Genomic DNA, 18,877 nt, shown 5'->3' with positions numbered 1-18,877 from the left:
TTGAGATTGCTTAACACAAAGAAATTGGACAAGTAGGGGATGTTATGAACAAGAATAATGGGAGAACACTCAGGGACTTTGCTACTCATGCACTTTTAGGAGCTTCAACAAGCATAGTTCAACCGAGTATCAATGCTGACAACTTTGAGATTAAACCTACTATCATTCAGATGATCCAAACCTCAATTCAGTTTGGGGGTTTACCAAATGATGATCCTCATACATATCTTTTTAATTGTTTGGATATTTGTGATACTTTTAAACAAAATGGTGTTTCTAATGATGCAATTAAACTTAGACTTTTTCTTTATTTTTTAAGAGATAAAGTTAAGAATTGGTTGCATTCTCTTCCTGTAGGTATAGTTACTATATGGGAAGACCTAGCTCAAAAACTTTTGGTTAAATTTTTCCCACCAGTCAAGATGCCAAGGATAAGAAACGACATCACAAGTTTCTATTAAATAGATGGAAAAACATTGTATGAGGCATGAGAGCAATTCAAGGAGTTGATTAGAAGATGCCCTCATCATGGGTTACCTAAGTGGTTATTGGTTTAAACCTTTTACAACGGATTGAGCCAACAAATTAGGATCACAATCAATGCAGCTGCTGGAGGTGTTTTGATGGGGAAGTTTACAAATGATGCTTATGAGCTATTAGAAGAGATGGCCATGAACAACTATCAGTGGCCAATAGAAAGACCTCAACCCAAGAAAAACGCTAAAATACATGAGATTGATACTTTAATTGCTCTTAATGCAAAAATTAATTGTTTATTTTAAAAAAATTATCAAAATAGTGTTAATATTGTTAATTCTCATGTGTAGGGTTTATTTGAAAATCCTTTTCAAGGACATGAGGTGGAGCTAATAAGTTTTATAGTTTGGCAGGGTAGAGCACCATACAATCTATACTCCAATACATATAATCCTGGGATGAGAAATCATCCAAATCTTTCATGGAGGAATCAACAAAATGTGATCGGGCCTCCCCCGATTTCAGCCTCAAGAAAAGAAGCCCTCACTTAAAGATATGATCGCAACCATTCAAAAGAACACAACAGATTTGTAACAATAACTGAAGTAACCATACAGAATCGATAATTAATGTTACAAAACCATCAAACGTCGATCAAGAACTTGGAAATCTAAATGGGGTAGTTGGCAAGAATGATCAATGGGAGAGCTCAAATTACCTTACCGAGTAACACTGAGACGAACCTAAAAGAACATGTTATGTCTATCACCTTGAGAAGCAAAAAGAAATTAACAGATGCGAGAATGGATGGAGAAACCCAAGAGAAAAATATTGAAAGAAAAAAGGTGGAACAATAAGAGGAGAAGAAGAAAATAGTACTAAAGCCCTATGTGTCACTCGTTCCATTTCCATAATGCCTCAAAAAACATAATAAAGATAAGAATTTCCCTAAATTTCTTTTATATATTTAAAAACTTCATATTAATATTCCTTTTACATATGCTCTTACTTAAATTCCAAAATATGTGAATTTTCTTAAGAAGATTCTAGTAGAGAAGAGGAGCTTAAAAGATCATGAGACTGTAACACTTACTGAAGAATGTAATGTCATTATTTAGAATAAGCTACTGCCTAAAGTGAAAGATATATGGAGTTTTACTACATCATGCAATATGGCAATTCTTATTTTAAAAATACTCTTTGTGATCTTGGTACTAATATTAACTTAATGCATTATTCTGTGTTTGAAAAGTTAGGAATTAGCGAGATGAATGCCACAATAATGTCATTGTAACTAACAAATAGATCGGTGAGATACCACTTGGGAATAGTAGACGATGTGATGTTAAAGATGGAGAACTTCATATTCTCTGTCAACTTCGTAGTTTTAAACATGGAAGTTGATAGAGAAGTTTCACTCATACTTAGGAGACCCCTTTTTCGCAATAGGCAGAGCATTAATCGACGTGTAGGATGGTAAGTTAACATTGCAAGTTAGGGACGAACAGGTAACTTTTAGCATTTTTCATGCCTCAAAATTTTCTTTGGACACTGATGAATGCTTTAATACTGATATAATTAATGAGTATGTATCCAAAAGGCTCACCAAGATAGAAAAAGACCTTGATGGCAAGGAAGTAGCCAAATTAAATGAAGAGAATGATCAAGAAGAGGACAAGGTAAGACATGAAAAATTGAGAAAAGGTCTCTCATATTTAGAGGGAGATTTCGAGATGTTGATATCCACCCTAGCCCCGCTTAAGTTACCTGCTAACGACTATAAACAAAGCACTGACTGAGAGGTGACCCAATGTAGATGATATTAAATAGTTTAATACAATTATTTTTATTTTTATTTTTTATTTATTTTGTTTATTTGATAAAATCATAGATTTTTTTTCTATTTTTTTATTTTTTTTATTTATTTACTTTTTTTTGCATCTCTTCTTCTTACTTTATAATTGTTTCACTAACACTTATGGATTCTTAATTGAGGTCTAATTGTAGGAAATATATAAAATAGATTTAGATCTGAATCTAAAATAACCAATATACTCATTTTAAGCCAAAGATATATAGATTTAGAAACAGAAGCGTACTTAAATTCATAACAGAAAAAATTTGCACATTCTACTATAGATCTTTCAAATTAATACGTTAGTCCTTTGGAGTTTTCACTCTCTATTTTGTGGTGATAGAATGATATAATAGAAAAATCCTAGTGGATGAATTGGGGGTCATAACCGTCTATTTATATCCTTGGGTTTTTATTTTTATTATTTCTAATTGTACCCATCATAAAATCATAAATTATACTTTTGGTCTCTGCACGTAAAATAAATCTCACACTTTAATTTAATGCATTTAGGTCCAAAGTTCTTTTAACTATACTAGATCACTTTAAACGAGCTCACTTAAACTTGATAACCTTTTATGCAGAATAAACCGACATATAAATCCACACGATTAATTAAAATCCAACAATCTCCCATGTGGGCTATTTGTGTCACCTTATAATTGTGCACTAATAACTTTATGAGTACTTAGAATTTTGCTATCAATACCTGAATGCATCCCTAAATAATTTTGTCTATCAGCCATATCAACATAGGATCAAAGTGGTCTTTGCTACAATTGTCGTAGCTAAACCCATCAATTGTCACGTATATCAATATAACTAAATGACATGGATCAAATATGGATATGCAGCATAAAAATTACATCCTATGTAATACGAGCATGTCTATTTCTAACTGGTTCTACCTTAATTTTAGTGAGATCAACTTTAAGTAAATTCATATATAAAATATAAATCACATTCATTATAACTGAAAATATAACCAAATATACATAACCATATCTAAAGCTTTAACATAAGATATGTTTATATTATAAAAGTAACTATAATACAAAATTCTCATTGAAACTATACATCCCCAAGAGATACAACACTTATATGAGCAATGTGCTCATAAAAGACCTTGAGTGATAATCCCTTAGTGAACGGATTTGCAACTACGGAGTTCGTCTCAATGTGCTTTATTAATATATGTTTACTTTGAATTCTTTCTTTAACAACTAGGAACTTGATTTCTATATGCTTTCACTTTGTTGAGCTCCTATTGTTATTAGAATACATAACTGTAGACTTATTATCATAAAATATCTTTAATGGTTTTTCAATTCCATCTATAATGCACAGGCCAGTGACAAAATTTCACAGTCACCTTCTATGATTGGATGCCTCATAACATATTATGAACTCTACTGCCATGGTGGTAGAGACTATGAATATTTGCTTAACACTTTTTTAGAAAATAACTCCTTTAGTAAGCAAGTAGATATAGCCTGGAAAGTGGATTTTCTACTGCCTTGGCATCCACCAAAATCAGAATCATAATAACCTATAATCTCTGACTAATCTGACCTCCTGTATGTAAGCATGTAGTCCTTCGTTCTCTGTAGGTACTACATCACACATTTGGTTGTTTTCTAATGATTCATATCTGCGTTGCTCAGATATCTCCTTAGTATCTTAATAATGTACGTAATATTCAGACGCGTATAAACCTACACATACATAAGAGTCCCTACAGCTAAAGAATAAGGAATCTTTTGCATCTTCTTATATTCAAAGTCATTCTTGGGGCATTGACTTACAGTAAACTTATCTCTTTTAGATACAGATGTGTCATCTAATTTACAATCTTATATGCCAAATCTTTTAAGAACCTTTTCGATATAACTCTTTTGTGATAATCCGAGAATACCCCAATAGTGATTTCGGTGTATCTGAATCCCTAATAAAAAAGAGGCATCCCCAAGATCTTTTATTTCAAAGTTTTTTGTTAGAAATCTCTTAATTTTGTATAATAAGGCTATATCATTATTGGCAAGTAGTATATCATCAATATATAAAATTAGAAAAATATATTTACTCACTAAAGTTATGGTATACACAATCATCAACTATATTCATCTCAAAACTGAATGAGATGATAACCTGATGAAATTTATGATACCATTAACGAGAAACTTGCTTAAGTCTATAAATGAATTTCTTTATATTGTAAACCATCTGCTTCGCATCACTTGATACAAATTTTTTTGGTTGCACCATACAAATTGTCTCATTAATGTCACTATTGAGAAATGTTGTCTTAAAATCCATATGATGCAACTCAAGATCAAAATACACCACTAAAGCCATTATTAGTCTTAAAAGAATTTTTCAATAAAACTAGAGAGAAAATCTCTTTATAATTGATGTTTTTTTTTTATATAAAGCCTTTAGTGACAAAATAGGACTTGTACCTCTCCACATCGCCCTTCAAATTCCTTTTGATCTTAAATATCCATTTACAACCAATGTGTTTTGCACCTTCATGCAATGGGATAAGATCTCATAAGTCATTGTCTCTTATGGACTTGATCTCTTCATTCATGGCATCAATTCACTTTTGAGAGTTAGAGCTTTCTACGGCTTGACGGAATTTGATTAGATCATCTTTCATCATTCTAATATCATCTTTATGCTCTTAGAGAAATACGATGTAATAATCTGGAATTGCACTTCCTCTTTCTAATGAATCTTCTTAATGGCATTGATTTTTGAGTTTGTGGAGTCTGCTCTGCTGGAATAACTTCTTGAGAATGGAGGGAGGTACTATGACATTATCTAAGTTTGAAATCACTTCTTGAGCAATGTCAGGTATAAGAATCTAATCTTGAACATTATCAAGGGCAATTGAGAGAATATCAACATATTTTTCTTAAAAAACAAGGTATCAAACTCTTTCGTCCCCACAAACTCAACATCCTCAAAGAATTTAACATTTCCTATATGAAAAATTGACTTAGTAATGGGATTATAAAACTTATAACCCGTGGATCTTTCAGAATAGCCAACAAAATATCAACTGGCAATTCTTGAGTCCAATTTCTTTTCATTTAGCCTATAAGGGTTAGCCTTAGTTGGACATCCCCAAATGTGTAAATGATTTATACTAGGTTTCTTGCCCTTCCAAAGCTCATAAAGGATCTTTTCAGTCGCTTTAATTGAAACTTTGTGGAGTATATATTTGCAATCTTTTATGCTCTTCACCATATCCTTAAACATTTTGTTTCGCCTTTAAACAATATCATTCATGGTAGGCAAACCTAACATGGTATACAGCGGGGCGATACTGCATTCCTCTAGGCATCTAGCAAATGGTTTTGGACGTTGTTCGCCTTATATATCATGTCTTTCATAATATTCACCATCATGATCAGATCTCATAGTCTTAATTCTTTTGTTGAGTTGATTCTCAACTTCAGCTTTAAAACTCTTGAATATATCTAATGATTGTGATTTTTCATGAATACGATATAAGTAACCACATCTAAAATAGTCATCTATGAATGTTAGAAGTATTGCTAACCATTTTAAGAAGTTATAAGGAATAGTCAACATATATTCGTATGAATAACTTCTAATACGTTCGTAGCCCTGCTAGCACCCAATCTCCTTATGTTTATCTGTTTTCCCTTGATGCAATTAACACAAATGCAAAAATTTGTAAAATCAAGAGTATCAAAAATTCCAGCTGACACAAGTCTCTCAATTCTCCTTTTGGAGATGTGATCTAATCATATGTGCCATAATGAGACAGAATTCTCACCGGTCAATTTTCTCTTGACACTTCGTGCACTCAAATGCCTTATTCATTAAAAGAAATAACTGTATCAAGTAAATAAATATTATTGTGACCTGAACCAGTACTAACCAAATTTGAATCATGAAAAAGATTAATATTTTCATTTATAAAAGAGCAAGAATAACTAAATTTGTTCAAAACATAAATAGAAATCAAATTCTATCTAAATGACAGTACAATGTAAGTCTCATTCAAATTTAAATACTAACCAATTCTTAACGATAATCTTAACGTGTCAATCACCTCAACTTCTAATGATTTCTCATCGCCAATATAAATAAATCTAGCATCTTCACTTAACTTTCGACAACTCAGGCAATTCTGCAGAGATACACTAATGTGAGCTATTGTACTAGAATCTATCCACCATATAAGTCTAGGTATCAAACTTAAATTAACCTCAGAACAAACAAAGTGAAGAAGCACACATTTGTTTGCCCGCCCATGCGTGATAATTGGTGCATTGCTTTGTCCAATGACTTGGAGCTTTATAAAAGAAACAAATATCTGTATTTTATACCTTATGTTTTTTTTTATGGTGCTGGAACCGCAACATGTTTATCCTTTTTCTTCTTCTTATTTCTGTGTCCTTTGAGACCGTGCTAAGTGCACTCTTTATCTTCTCATGCATTGTCCTCCTCTTGAACACAATGAGAAATGATCTCCTTAAGGGACTAAAAGTCATTTTGACAGTTGTAACTCACCTTAAACTAACAAAATTGTGGCGAAAGAGATATCAAAACCAAGTGCATTAGTCATTCTTGTCATAATTCCAGTATTAGTGCATTAAGTTTGGAATAAACATGATACATTTCCATAATGTACTCCCTTATGTTTCCTTTCCCTTTATATCTCATGGAAACAAGGTTTGCCAAGAGTGTATTTTCTTCAACCTTCTTAATCTTTGCAAAATGTTTCTCGAGGTCATCAAGAAAACCCCTAGTCGTAGTGATATCACTAAACATAGTGCCTCGAAAAGTTTCTGAAATAACATGTTTAATTATCATCAAACTTATACAGTTCAATCGATCCCACCTGTCAACCTCCCTCTTATAATAAAAAGTACTCTCAATAGTACGCGGATCGGGTTAATCGACTCGTAAGGCAAGGTACAAATCCATAGCCCTAAGAACAATGAACACATTCTCTTTCCATGCCTTGAAGTTTATGTCATTTAACATTGGGTTGGAATTAACACTCGCGAAGATATTTACAGTAGAACCAGGAACTGAACAAAAAGCAGACAACAACCAGTCAATCATTACTCACGTAAAATTTTAAATAAGATATAATAATAATGAATTTAAATAACAGTAAATTTTATTTGAAGATACAGAATATTCTATTAATACTCTATCTTTAGACAGAATATTAACTTATAAGTGATATCTCAGTACAGTAATTAAATAATGATTGTAAGAGTACCCCAAATAATAAACTTACTTTTGGATCGATTTATAGTTCACATGCAAAACCAAATAACTGTCACACATTTATTACTATAGGTAGGAATGCAATCATGTTAAACATTAACCTTCCTTTGGTCCGATTAACGTTCATATAAATTACACTCATACAATCATTTACATTTTAAAATAAAACAACTTGACACAAGAGATGTCACTTTAGTGACATGTGTAAATCAATTCATTTTAAATGTACACATATACACCAATATTTAAATTCAACATTATATTGAATTTATACTGTATAAGGAAGAAAAAGATCCAAAATATCATTCAAATTATCTAAAACATCCTTAAAAATTAAAAATGAAATTTTAATTTTTTTCAAAGTTTGACTAATGACTTATCAATGGTCAATGTCGATTGTTCACTAGTCAAACACTGATTGGACCGGTTGGTTGAACGGGTCATTGACTATTGACCTGGACATTGACTATTGACCGGGTCCTAAGCCAGTTAGGGGTCCAGGTCTGGGTGGGTCCCCAACTGGGTTGGGTCGTAGCCCACATCTTAAAAAATGACCAAACCCAATTATGCCCATGGCCTAAGCCCGAATCAGAAGAAGAAACCCACAAAAATAAAAACTCATTTTTTTATTTTTCCTAGCACGTGGGGGGGAGGGGGTCCTTTCAGCTGCCACCTGTCAACCCCTCCCTACCTGATGCTGCGTGTGTTGCCATAGTTAGATTACCACGGTCATCTCATCGACGCGATCATAAGACCACACTTGTCCTGACAGTGGCGGCTTTGCGATTTTGTGACTGCAACCACCGCCTTTGTAGCTTCTCTCTTCATGCAGCAGCATTTCGCTGCCACTTTCCTTCTGTCACTACAACCAAAAGGTCGGCCTTTTCAAAACCATATTCAATTTTTTTCTTCTTTCTGAATCCTTAATTTTTTTAAAAAAAAATAATCCTAAAAAATCAAAAACCAAAACACCAGATATATTTCAATCTGAAATTTTTTCGTAAAACAAAATTGAATACCGAATTTGAAAAAAAAAATCAATCGCAATAATTTAAAATGACTAGCTCTGATACCACTTGTAAAAAATACATAAAACAAATTTAGATCTGAATCTAAAATGGCCAATATACTCATTTTAAACTAAAGAGATATAGATCTAGAGATAGAAACGTACTTGAATGCATAGCGAAAGAAATCTGCATGTTATGCAGCATATCTTCTAAATCAATACATTGATCTTTTGGAGTTTTCACACTTTCTCTTTTCTGGTAATAGGATAATAAAATAAAAAAATCCTAACATATGATTTGGAGACCATAACCATCTATTTATATCTTTAGGTTTTTATTTTTATTATTTCTAATTTTACCAATCACAAAATCAGAAATTACGCTTTTAATCTCTGTATATAAAATAAAGCTCACACTTTAATTTGATGCATTAAGGCCCAAATTACTTTTAACTATACTAGATTACTTTAAACTGACCGTATTAAATATAATAGTATTTTATGTATAATAAACCGATATATAAACTTACACAATTGATTAAAACTCAACACCAACTAATATGCTTTTCAATGTTGAGGATATCTACTTTGGATTATAATAATTCTCAAGTCAAAATTCTAGTGATCACTTTTACAGCATGCTACATGGGCACCACAGAAGGGGAGTATTTCATTCTTCACTGTTTTATTTTTTTTCTTGGGTATAATATGTTAATTAACAGTGAGAACACTGTTCATAGTAAGTTTGGGGGCATTAGGTCTTTAGAGTTTATATTGCCACTTTTTTTTAAGTTTATCTTCTCTTTTTTTATATGCACTAAAATGTTAGGCTTTTCACCATTAGTAGTCAGTGAATTATGGAAGAATTAATATTTTATCCTGATTAATATTGTTGTTACTTTAAAAAGAAAATATGATATGTTTGTAAGTAATAGTTAGAATAATTGGCGATTATTTTTCTTAACCTAATCAGTATGAGGACAATTGCATAGGAACCTAATATAAGGCATTACACTTATGACAGAGAAAATATGAGTTTGATTTTTGTCTATTAACTAGTCATAAACTAAGGTTTAAGTAAATAAGATAAATTAACTAGCATGTGACGGGTGATATGGAGCGTAAACCGTACTCACTAAGTACAAAAATATGTTTGAGGTAAAAGTGTAAGATAGAGCAAAAATTGCATTCACAAAGAAAAAAATTATGAATATATGTATCTATAAAATATTGTTCACTTCACTACCTTAGTTGAAGTAGCAAAAGCGTAAGGTTAAACAAAACATAATTTATGAATCAAGAATAGAGACTTAGAGAGAGAACTTATGTGTTGAAATTATGCAAATTTTATTGGATGGTATAAAAGCTAATAGTCTATTTATATTTTGCAATAATCCTTTTAAATTTTCAAGTGACTAACAATTGCAAGAAAGAAATAGAATTTCAATACTATTAAGTTGAATAGATGAACGTGGTAGAAAAAATTTGCTTTTAAGTGTTTCGTTTTAGTCTTTTGCTTGAGGACAAGTGACGTGGAAGGATATGGGAAGGATAGAATCAACAACTGAAACCCACTCACGTATCCAATACCAAAACTATAATCACCTAGAATTAAACCCCTCTCTCTAATTGAATTTACAATCCTAAAAAGAATGCAAAAACAAATAATAGAGAAATGAAATAAGAAAAGAAAAAACACCACGGACTTACTGATAAGTTGATCCCCACTCCTTGGCTCAATAAGATTTCTGAAGACTCCTGCTTCCCGAAAAACTTGAGAAAGCAAATTTTAGCAAAAATACTAAAAGAAGAAAAGTCAAACCTCTCAAAAATTCTCTCAAATTAATTATCAAAAATTGTGTTTACATCATAAGAACAAAGGTATATTTATAACCTTTCTCGGGTAATCTAGATGAGTACAAAATTTTTAGATAATTTAATAAAATAATATCCTAAATAAAATTCTATCTTAATTTATGATAGATACATAATAAAATAATTATTCTATCCCAAATATATTAATTAAATAATCCTAAGGGATAAAATTATAATAAAATATTAATTAAAATAAACTCATACTTATCCCAAATGAAATTCATATAAAACACATATGAAAATTACATTAAAATAATAGGATAAATGATTAAGATTAAAATATAATAAAATGATAACTTAGTATAATCTCAAGATTAAAATATTATATAATTAATGCTTAATTTAAATAATAATAATTAAATAATGATGTGATAATTACCATGTGAATTTTGTAAATTTTGGGCTGAAAAATCACAAGCCATGTGGAGGAAAAAAATCCAAAAACTTACCATACACACACCTCACCCGTGCGCACTAGGGAAGCCCGCACATACGTGCACGTCCTTCAGGCTTCACGAGTTTGCGGCCCGCCCAGGTTTTTCCTCGGTTGGGCCCGCGGTTGCTGCTGGGTCGGGTGTTTGGCCCGATTCCTTCTCTCTCGGGTGCGGGTTTGTTGGATCGGGCCTTGGGATGAGGACCAATCTTTGGGTCTCCCTGATGGGCCTCGTTCGGCCCACTTGCAGTGGCATGCGGTATGGGCCACACGTTCTCCTCGGGCACACGGCTTACTAGGTCGCAGGTGGGGCCTAACGGGCCGGGTGACTCGGGTCGCCCGCTCGCAAGTACCTCCCCTCCGTGCTTCGTCTTGGACATGCTACCGTCGTCTTCTAGGATCAATCTAAAAGCCTACAACTCATTGTCTTATATGCTTCTTTGGGCTCGTTGTCTCGGTGACCCATAAGGCTTCGTGGTTTGATGGCATCGATGATCCATCTTACCCAATATAACCTTGCACAAACTGGATCCTTGGGCTTCAAGGGATTGGTCTTGTTGTCGAACCTCGACTCTGTTTCCTTGGTCCGGGCTTCTCTCAAGCTTTGTTTTCGAATTGGCGTGAAATCTGATGGTTACCTCCTAGGTAACTGGGAGGCCCTCCTAGGGTCACATCAACAAGCAAAATTAAGTTAGAATTATTTGATGTATTGTATTTTTATAACATTTTTAATATACTTTTTACTTAAATTTGAAATAATTTTGAAATTAATTTGAGTTAAAAATTAATTTATGGATTAATTTTTTTATATAGGTTAAATAGTTGAAGAGAAGATAAAAAAGAGGCTGAAGAAGAGAAGAAGAAAAGATGAAGAAGGCCAAAACCCAGATCTATAGCAACCCAGGCCATAATCCATTCAAAGCCACTCCCAACCTTCCAGAACGACATTGTTTTGTGTCTGGAAACCAGACGCCAAAACAGTGCTGTTTTGAAGAGTGAAAAAAAATTGTAGAATAGGAAGAAGCGGCTTGAAGGGAAAGAAGGAAAAAAAAAGAAGAAATAAAATGAAGAGATGATGCCAAAAAAACCCCTGTCTTCTCTCTTTTTTTGGTTATAGAAAATTCAGATCTGTAGACATAGAGGAAGAGGCAACAAAAGGGTGAACTAGAAAACGAGAAAAAACTTGCAGAGAAAGAGAGATGTGAGCTAGAGAGAGAAAGTTTGGAGGATATTACAGAACTAGTGGAGAAGACAAGAATAACGGCAAATTTAAAGAGAAACATATCCAGGCTTTGAGAACTGAAGCAGAGAAGCAGAAAACAAATTTGCATAAACAGACACAGAAGCTGAAATGGGGAGGTAGAAAAGTTTTAGGAGAGAGCTGAAAAAAAAGGGAATTAATCAAGTAATATAAAGGGAATTAATCAAGTAATATATTTATTTAATTTTCAATTAGCGTATTTTTGGAATACAAATTTTCAAAAAAAATTTATGATAAGACCCGAAGTGTTTTAAATTTTTTATAAATTTATTATTGATTATTACATGATTATATTTTTCTAAAATATAATTGTTGTTGCTCAATCCACTATATCCGGCTAAATTTTTTTTGTTGGAGTGATTGACATAATCTAAATTGAAAATGTGTTTAAGAATTAATTTCTAGTTTTCTTCTGGTTGCAATTTATTAGTATTAAACTTAATTATGTTGTAAAAATTGACAAACTCATAACTTTATTTGTAATTGATAATTTTAAAGTACTGGAAGTGAAATTCTATCAATTAGAAGCGGTAATAGAGACTTGAACGAAAGCAATATAGTCGAATTAATATAGAGCAATCATATTATCACATATTTGGTTAAATCAAATTAATAGTTATTATAAAAGGTTAGCAATTATTAATTGATAGACCTAGGGGATATTGAGAAGGAAACTAAAAATATATTAGGATAGTTCAACCATTGTAAACTAGATTAAATCGATTGCAAAAATTAAAATACGAATATACCTAAGATTCAAGTGAAATTAATTATTCTGGTGCATTTCTGCTAATAAGTTTTTCTCAGTTTAAATTGTTTTACTTTAATTAAATTATTTTAATTTTTTATAAAAATTTAATTTCGATTTTTAGATAATAATAGAATTTTTTACAATTTTAGTATTTAATATACAATCTCTATAAGACGATATTCTACTCATCATTTTATTACTTGAAAGATTTTGTGCACTTACAAATCCGTCCATCACTAAGTCCTTTTTTAACTCTTATTTAAGGCCATAAAAGTTCTTTGCCATCAAGTAGATTACTCAAAACATGGATTTAGACTAATTTTGAAGACTCAAGATATGTGAATATCAAGTTCCTTAAATATAATTTACATCTATACCGAAAAAAAAACACGAAGTCAATGAAATCGAGAAAAAATTATTTTGCCCCCAGGTCCACTTGATTTGAAGTAGAAAATAACTTAAAAATGAGATAACAATGAGAATATCAAGTACATGAAATGAATAGTTTTATGAACTAATGTGTTTGCTTAACATTTCCACCAAAATTTGATTTGAGTCTTGTTGGCCAAATTCTAAGAAAACCCAAGATGGGGGATGAATTAAGTTTCCAAATTTTCAAACTTCTAAACAATTACGTAACTTTCTTTACATTCAGTATTTTTCCTAAAGTAAAACAATCTTCTTTTTGTGATTTTTCACTAAATAATATGAGTAAAATATATGAATAATAGTGAAAATCTCATTTTCTAATCAAATTGTTAAGGTAATGATGATGGAATAAATTTATGATACTAAAGAGTTTAGCATTATTAATAAATCTCTAAGTTTGTGTATGAAATGTGTGCTAAAATAAGATATTAAGCAATATTAAATCAAAGATAAATTAAAACAGATAAGGAAAGAGAATGCAAACTTGGTTTATAAGTTCAACCACACCATTATGCTTACTTCCTCTTTCTCATACCAACTACTTAAAGTTTTCACTACTTTCTTTTGTCTTTTAATGAACTTACTTGTTCTTGGTGTCTTGTTATCTAACTACTTGTGTCTCCTTAACATAATAACTCTCAAGGCCTCTTCAAACCTTTCTTACTACACTCTAGTTATTCTTGGTGTCTAACTTAACAAATTTTTTGTATTCTCAACACAAAAACTCTCAAAAGTCCTCCACAAACTATTATTATAATGCCCCAGAAATGTAGAAGAAAAAATTATAACTTTTTCTTTTAAGAATTGATTTACAAGTGAAAATACATTTAAGACTCAATAAAAGCTCAAGAGAAAATGATGAAAATTTTGGTTTGAATTTTTCAAAAAGATTTTTTAAAAACTTCAAAAGTTGTATATAAAATAATATATAAGAGCTTAAGAAACTTTTTAAAAGATTTTCATAGAAAATCCTTTTTGAAGAATGAATTTTCAACATATAAAAAACCTAAAGAAGTTTTGAAAAAATTTTCTAAAAATTCTTTCTTGAGTAGTGAATATGCAAGTGGAAGCATAATAAAATATTCAAATATGAAGATTAAAGATAAAAGTTTTTCTTCAAATCCCAATATAATGTTCAAAATCTTCCCTTCTCTTTTTGAATAATGTGGAAGAAGATATTTAAAGAAACTAGTCATTAGTGACAGAGATATGAGATATCAACATTTAGTGCGGTACTAACGGTTATATTTTTTAAGATTTATGTCTGATATGATTTCAGGTGTAATCTAAAGATCACATGCTCGTATACACTAATAAAAAATTAATTTTAAAATGTCATGATTTGAAGAAATACATATGTAGACACATTAATATTAATTTAAATATACTTTTAATGTTTAAAAAAATTATAAAACAACAATCAATTTAAGTTTTTTTCAAAAATTTATTTTTCAATCAAATTGTTTTTAGAAAAATTAGTGAAAAATATTTCTAGAAGATATTTTCAAAGAGATTTTCATGAATCGAAAACTTGAATAATGAAAAATCTTGAGCTTTCAAAATTAAAATATCTTTTTACAAGGAAGATAAACAATAAAATAATTTTAATCTTCAATTACTTTTTTTTCTTCCGCTAGCATTATGGTCTATAGCATTCCATTCCATTTTCTTAACTTGTATAGTGCTAGCAAACTCAAAAACTAAATCAATAATATTATTAGTGTGAAATTAAATTTTTACCAATTATCAAAATCAATGAATATTGTTTAATAAGTGTCCTCGATAGGGTAAACCTTGCGGGAGAAAAAAGTCTGATAGTGTAAATAGAACCATCTCTGGAAAAAAGAAAGTCGAAAAAATTCCAGTAGCCAATATCAAGCTAGTAAAACTACAGTATTTGTACTTTCACACTTGCAACAAAAGAAAACACTATAATCAATAAAATATAGATATCTAACAAACGAAAGTAAATTAGAAAAGAAATGAGAACAAATAGCTTCACTATAGGGGCAAAGTCGTGACTTGCTTTGCACCCTAATAGGCCTTATTCAAGATGAAATAGAGAAATAAATCATATTTTAAATATATTCCAAATCTAGTAAGGAGGCAGTATGCATATGGACCCCTTTACTCAGGGTGTTAATAGACAAAGTAATCCCCAATAGATAGAGCAGAAAGTTGCAAATTAGTTAGCCTACCATGATATCCTTAGAAGGATCCAAGGTCACATAAACTTCGATTATTGTCTTGGTTATTATGAAGTTCTTGGATTTAGAATTAGCCATAAACCCAATAATCAATCGATTTCAGCACCTTCTAGGAGGGATGATTAAACCTAGCATCCAAAAGAATACTCTTCTGCAATAAGGGAGACCATTGATGTCATAAAGATTGTGATAAATATAGAGTAAATCATTTCATAATCAACTTGAAGATTTTAGAATTTTCTTGATTCTATTGTTATTGTGAAAGAAATCATATAGACAAATATTTCAATAAAAACTTTCAACATCTTTATATCTATATGATAATTCTGACAAATCGACGTGTTTGATAAAAAAAAACTAAAATTTGAAGTTAATAAGTCACAGATATTTTGAATTTTTTTTATTTAATTTTCTAATCTTTGAAAATGTATTTTTTATTGTTGTTAGGGTTGATTTTTAGGGGAATCAAGTAGGTATTTTAAGAGGTTTCTCAATTGTACTATGATTACCGCATGTAGTTAATCTATATATATATATATATATATAATCCAATACATTTGTATATTTATCTTTCTTAAAAAAATATTTATAAAAATTAACAGTTTCAAGTGATTTATGAGCCAACCGCATGACAGCTACAAGTATCATATTTCCCATTTTTTTATAGAACACTACATAATCAATTAGATGAGTTCTTATAAAGTTGTCTTTTTTGTTTATTCCATGTTTGAAAACTAATCTACCTCTGTATCAAGAGCTATTATTTTGAGCCTCACCCCAACCAAATGTATTTAGATTTTTTTTTTTTTGGTTGAGTGTATCTCTTAAAAGTAGAGAGACTTGTGATAGGTCATGTAAATATATGAACACATAGGGTAGATATAATAAAATTTAAAATTTTTCATAATTAACATTAATAGTGCTTTTGCTAATAGTTCTAAAATCAAAAGTTATAACAGGCAGCTTTTCTAAACTTATTTTAGCTTTTATTAAAAATCCATATTTAAAATCCCAAAATTACTTTTTCTCAAAATTTATAATCACACAAATACTCCCTATATATATATATATATGTAACGCCCAGAAAATTGGGCAATTTTGTTATTTTATTATGAATTTTATTTATTAAGTTTAAAAAAAAAAGCGCCACGTCAGCAGCCATGTCAGCGGCCCAGTCAGCAGCCCTGGCCAACCAGGACCTGCCGCGTGGCAAGACCACGTCGACCCGGGGACGGCCACGTTAGCGATCCGCGTGCGCGCGATCGAACGGCCCAGATGCATCCCCGCGCACACAGACGACCCAGATGCAATCGCACGGACGGCCCAGATGCACGCGCACGGACGACCCAGATTCAATCAAAAAACGGACGGCCCAGATTTAATCAAAATGGACGACTGAGATCAAAAGGCAAAAGGGTATAAATAGAACCCCCACACCTGACCACAAAAACCCTAGCTGCCTGCCCTCGCCGGAGAAGATGAACCAGACGCCGGAGGAGCCGGCCGCCGCCACCCGCCGCTGCACCGGGGAGATTTTCGACCACCGATCGAGGTAAATTTCATACCTCCGACTCGTTTTTCCACGCTGAGTTACCCTGTGGCCAAATCGGAGCGAAAATTCCGGCCAAACGGCCGAAAAACACAGCCGAAACCCAGCGGTGCCGCCGCACCCCTCCTCGATTTTTGCCTCCGATGAGGCCCTTCCCGGCCTCCGTTTGATGCAATTTTTATATCACCGTGATCACCATTCTTTTCTCTACAGGTTGATCAGAGCCGAATCACCAAAACACGAACCTCGCCGGAGAGCCGCCGCACCTGAGAGCACCGCCGCCGGTAAGCTTCGGTTTTTCGTAATTTTTTGGCCCCCCGAGGGCCCTAGGGTTGTTTTATCGCAGGAACCGATGCAAGTGTGGCCGAAAACGACCAACCCGAGGCGAATCGCCGCCGCAAGTGGCGGCGCCGTCGCCGGAGCACGGCGGAGCCGCCGTGTCGGAATTGCAATATTGGCCAAAAAGGGGCCTTGGGCCTAATTTGAAATTTTTTAGAACACGTGCAGGTACCAGTAGTGCGTTTCAGTTCCCCGGAAAAAAAATTTAGGGAAAATTAGGGACAGTCTGTAGGCGCACTGTGAAGCCGTGTTCGGACCCCGAAACGAGTAAAGACCCCTCACCCTACTTCCTATCACGGTATTAAAGTTCAATAATGATAAAATGGTAATTCTTGAATCAACGAATGTGTGAAATTGCTTAAGGTCGCCAATGGAGCCCGAGTCTAGTGTGTTGGTCGGTTAACTGTTATTTGGCATATTTTACAGTTTTAAATGCAGTATGAGGTCTGATGTTTTCATTTCATTGTTTCGTGTGCATATTTTACTGTTTTATTGATTATGAGTTCAATGACTGAGAAATCGATGCTGTATGTTGTCTTGTTTGGCATAAATTACTGTTTTGCTTGTTTGTGTGTGAATTGATAATGCTGACTGAGGAAAAGGGGAATGAAAGGGTATGTAAATTGATAATTGTATAATGTGATCAGCCTGACTAGATATCCTGGGAGATGGTGGACGGACCAGGTCCGTAGGGAACCCTACCGGGATTGTGGTCTCTCATATCGGACGGGGTATGGAGACCCTATGTGTTTTGGTGCCCATACCGGACGGGGTATGGGGACGGCCCGTTTCACCCTCATACCGGATGGGGTATTGAAGTTTATAGTTTTGGCGCCTATACCGGACTGGGTATGGGGACGGCCCTGGAATCTGATTACAAGTGTTAAGGGTTCACGGGTAGCAGGACCCCTATGGATCCCCATGGATACTAGTAGGCTGGTAAAAGAGGAAAAATATATTGTGTAATGATTGAATTACAAAAGGCGTGATAAGTATTATGTTATACAGTTTATATGATTTCATGATGATGATAATGTTATTGCTTTCGTATACGGTTTTACGATTTTCACCGAGGTAAGTGGATGGTAAAAGTTTTATTATTGATAAAAGGATTTGTTGTAAATTATGCTCCATTGGTCTTTTTGTGTTTTCTACCCACCTTTACCTCCGTGACGGTGAGATATCGTGATGTCTTTACTGGGCTAGTGTAGCTCATTCCTTATTTAATCATTTCAGATCAGGAAGACATTGTTCCCGAGCCCGTTCCGCAGGAAGACGACGAAGGGGACGCCTAAAGACTCCATAGTCATATTCATAGCTTTTACTTTCAAGTTTCTCCTTTAGTTAGTTTGATCTTTTATATTTTGAGCACGTTTTTAATTTTGGTGTAAGGGATGTTAATCGAAATTTTGACT

At 32.7% G+C, this 18,877-nt stretch overlaps 1 long non-coding RNA gene and 1 other non-coding gene across 2 annotated transcripts; both read right to left on the bottom strand.

Annotated features, from left to right (window-relative positions):
- Positions 1-428: 428 nt before the first annotated feature.
- Positions 429-535, bottom strand: LOC148265787 (small nucleolar RNA R71). The gene has a single exon (XR_015820843.1). It is a non-coding gene; the product is annotated as a small nucleolar RNA R71 (small nucleolar RNA).
- A 7,316-nt stretch (positions 536-7,851) lies between these two features.
- LOC110808225 (uncharacterized) lies at positions 7,852-12,421 on the bottom strand. Its single transcript, XR_015819245.1, has 2 exons — positions 10,329-12,421; positions 7,852-8,471 (listed from the first exon to the last, which is right to left on the bottom strand). It is a non-coding gene; the product is annotated as an uncharacterized LOC110808225 (long non-coding RNA).
- Positions 12,422-18,877: the final 6,456 nt, after the last annotated feature.

This window comes from Carica papaya, chromosome 5, assembly GCF_054855325.1.
Source record: "Carica papaya isolate Zhongbai chromosome 5, ASM5485532v1, whole genome shotgun sequence".
NCBI classification, from domain to species: Eukaryota; Viridiplantae; Streptophyta; class Magnoliopsida; order Brassicales; family Caricaceae; genus Carica; species Carica papaya.
The sequence above is the reverse complement of the archived record's forward strand: the minus strand, read 5'-3'. Positions and strand labels throughout refer to the sequence as shown.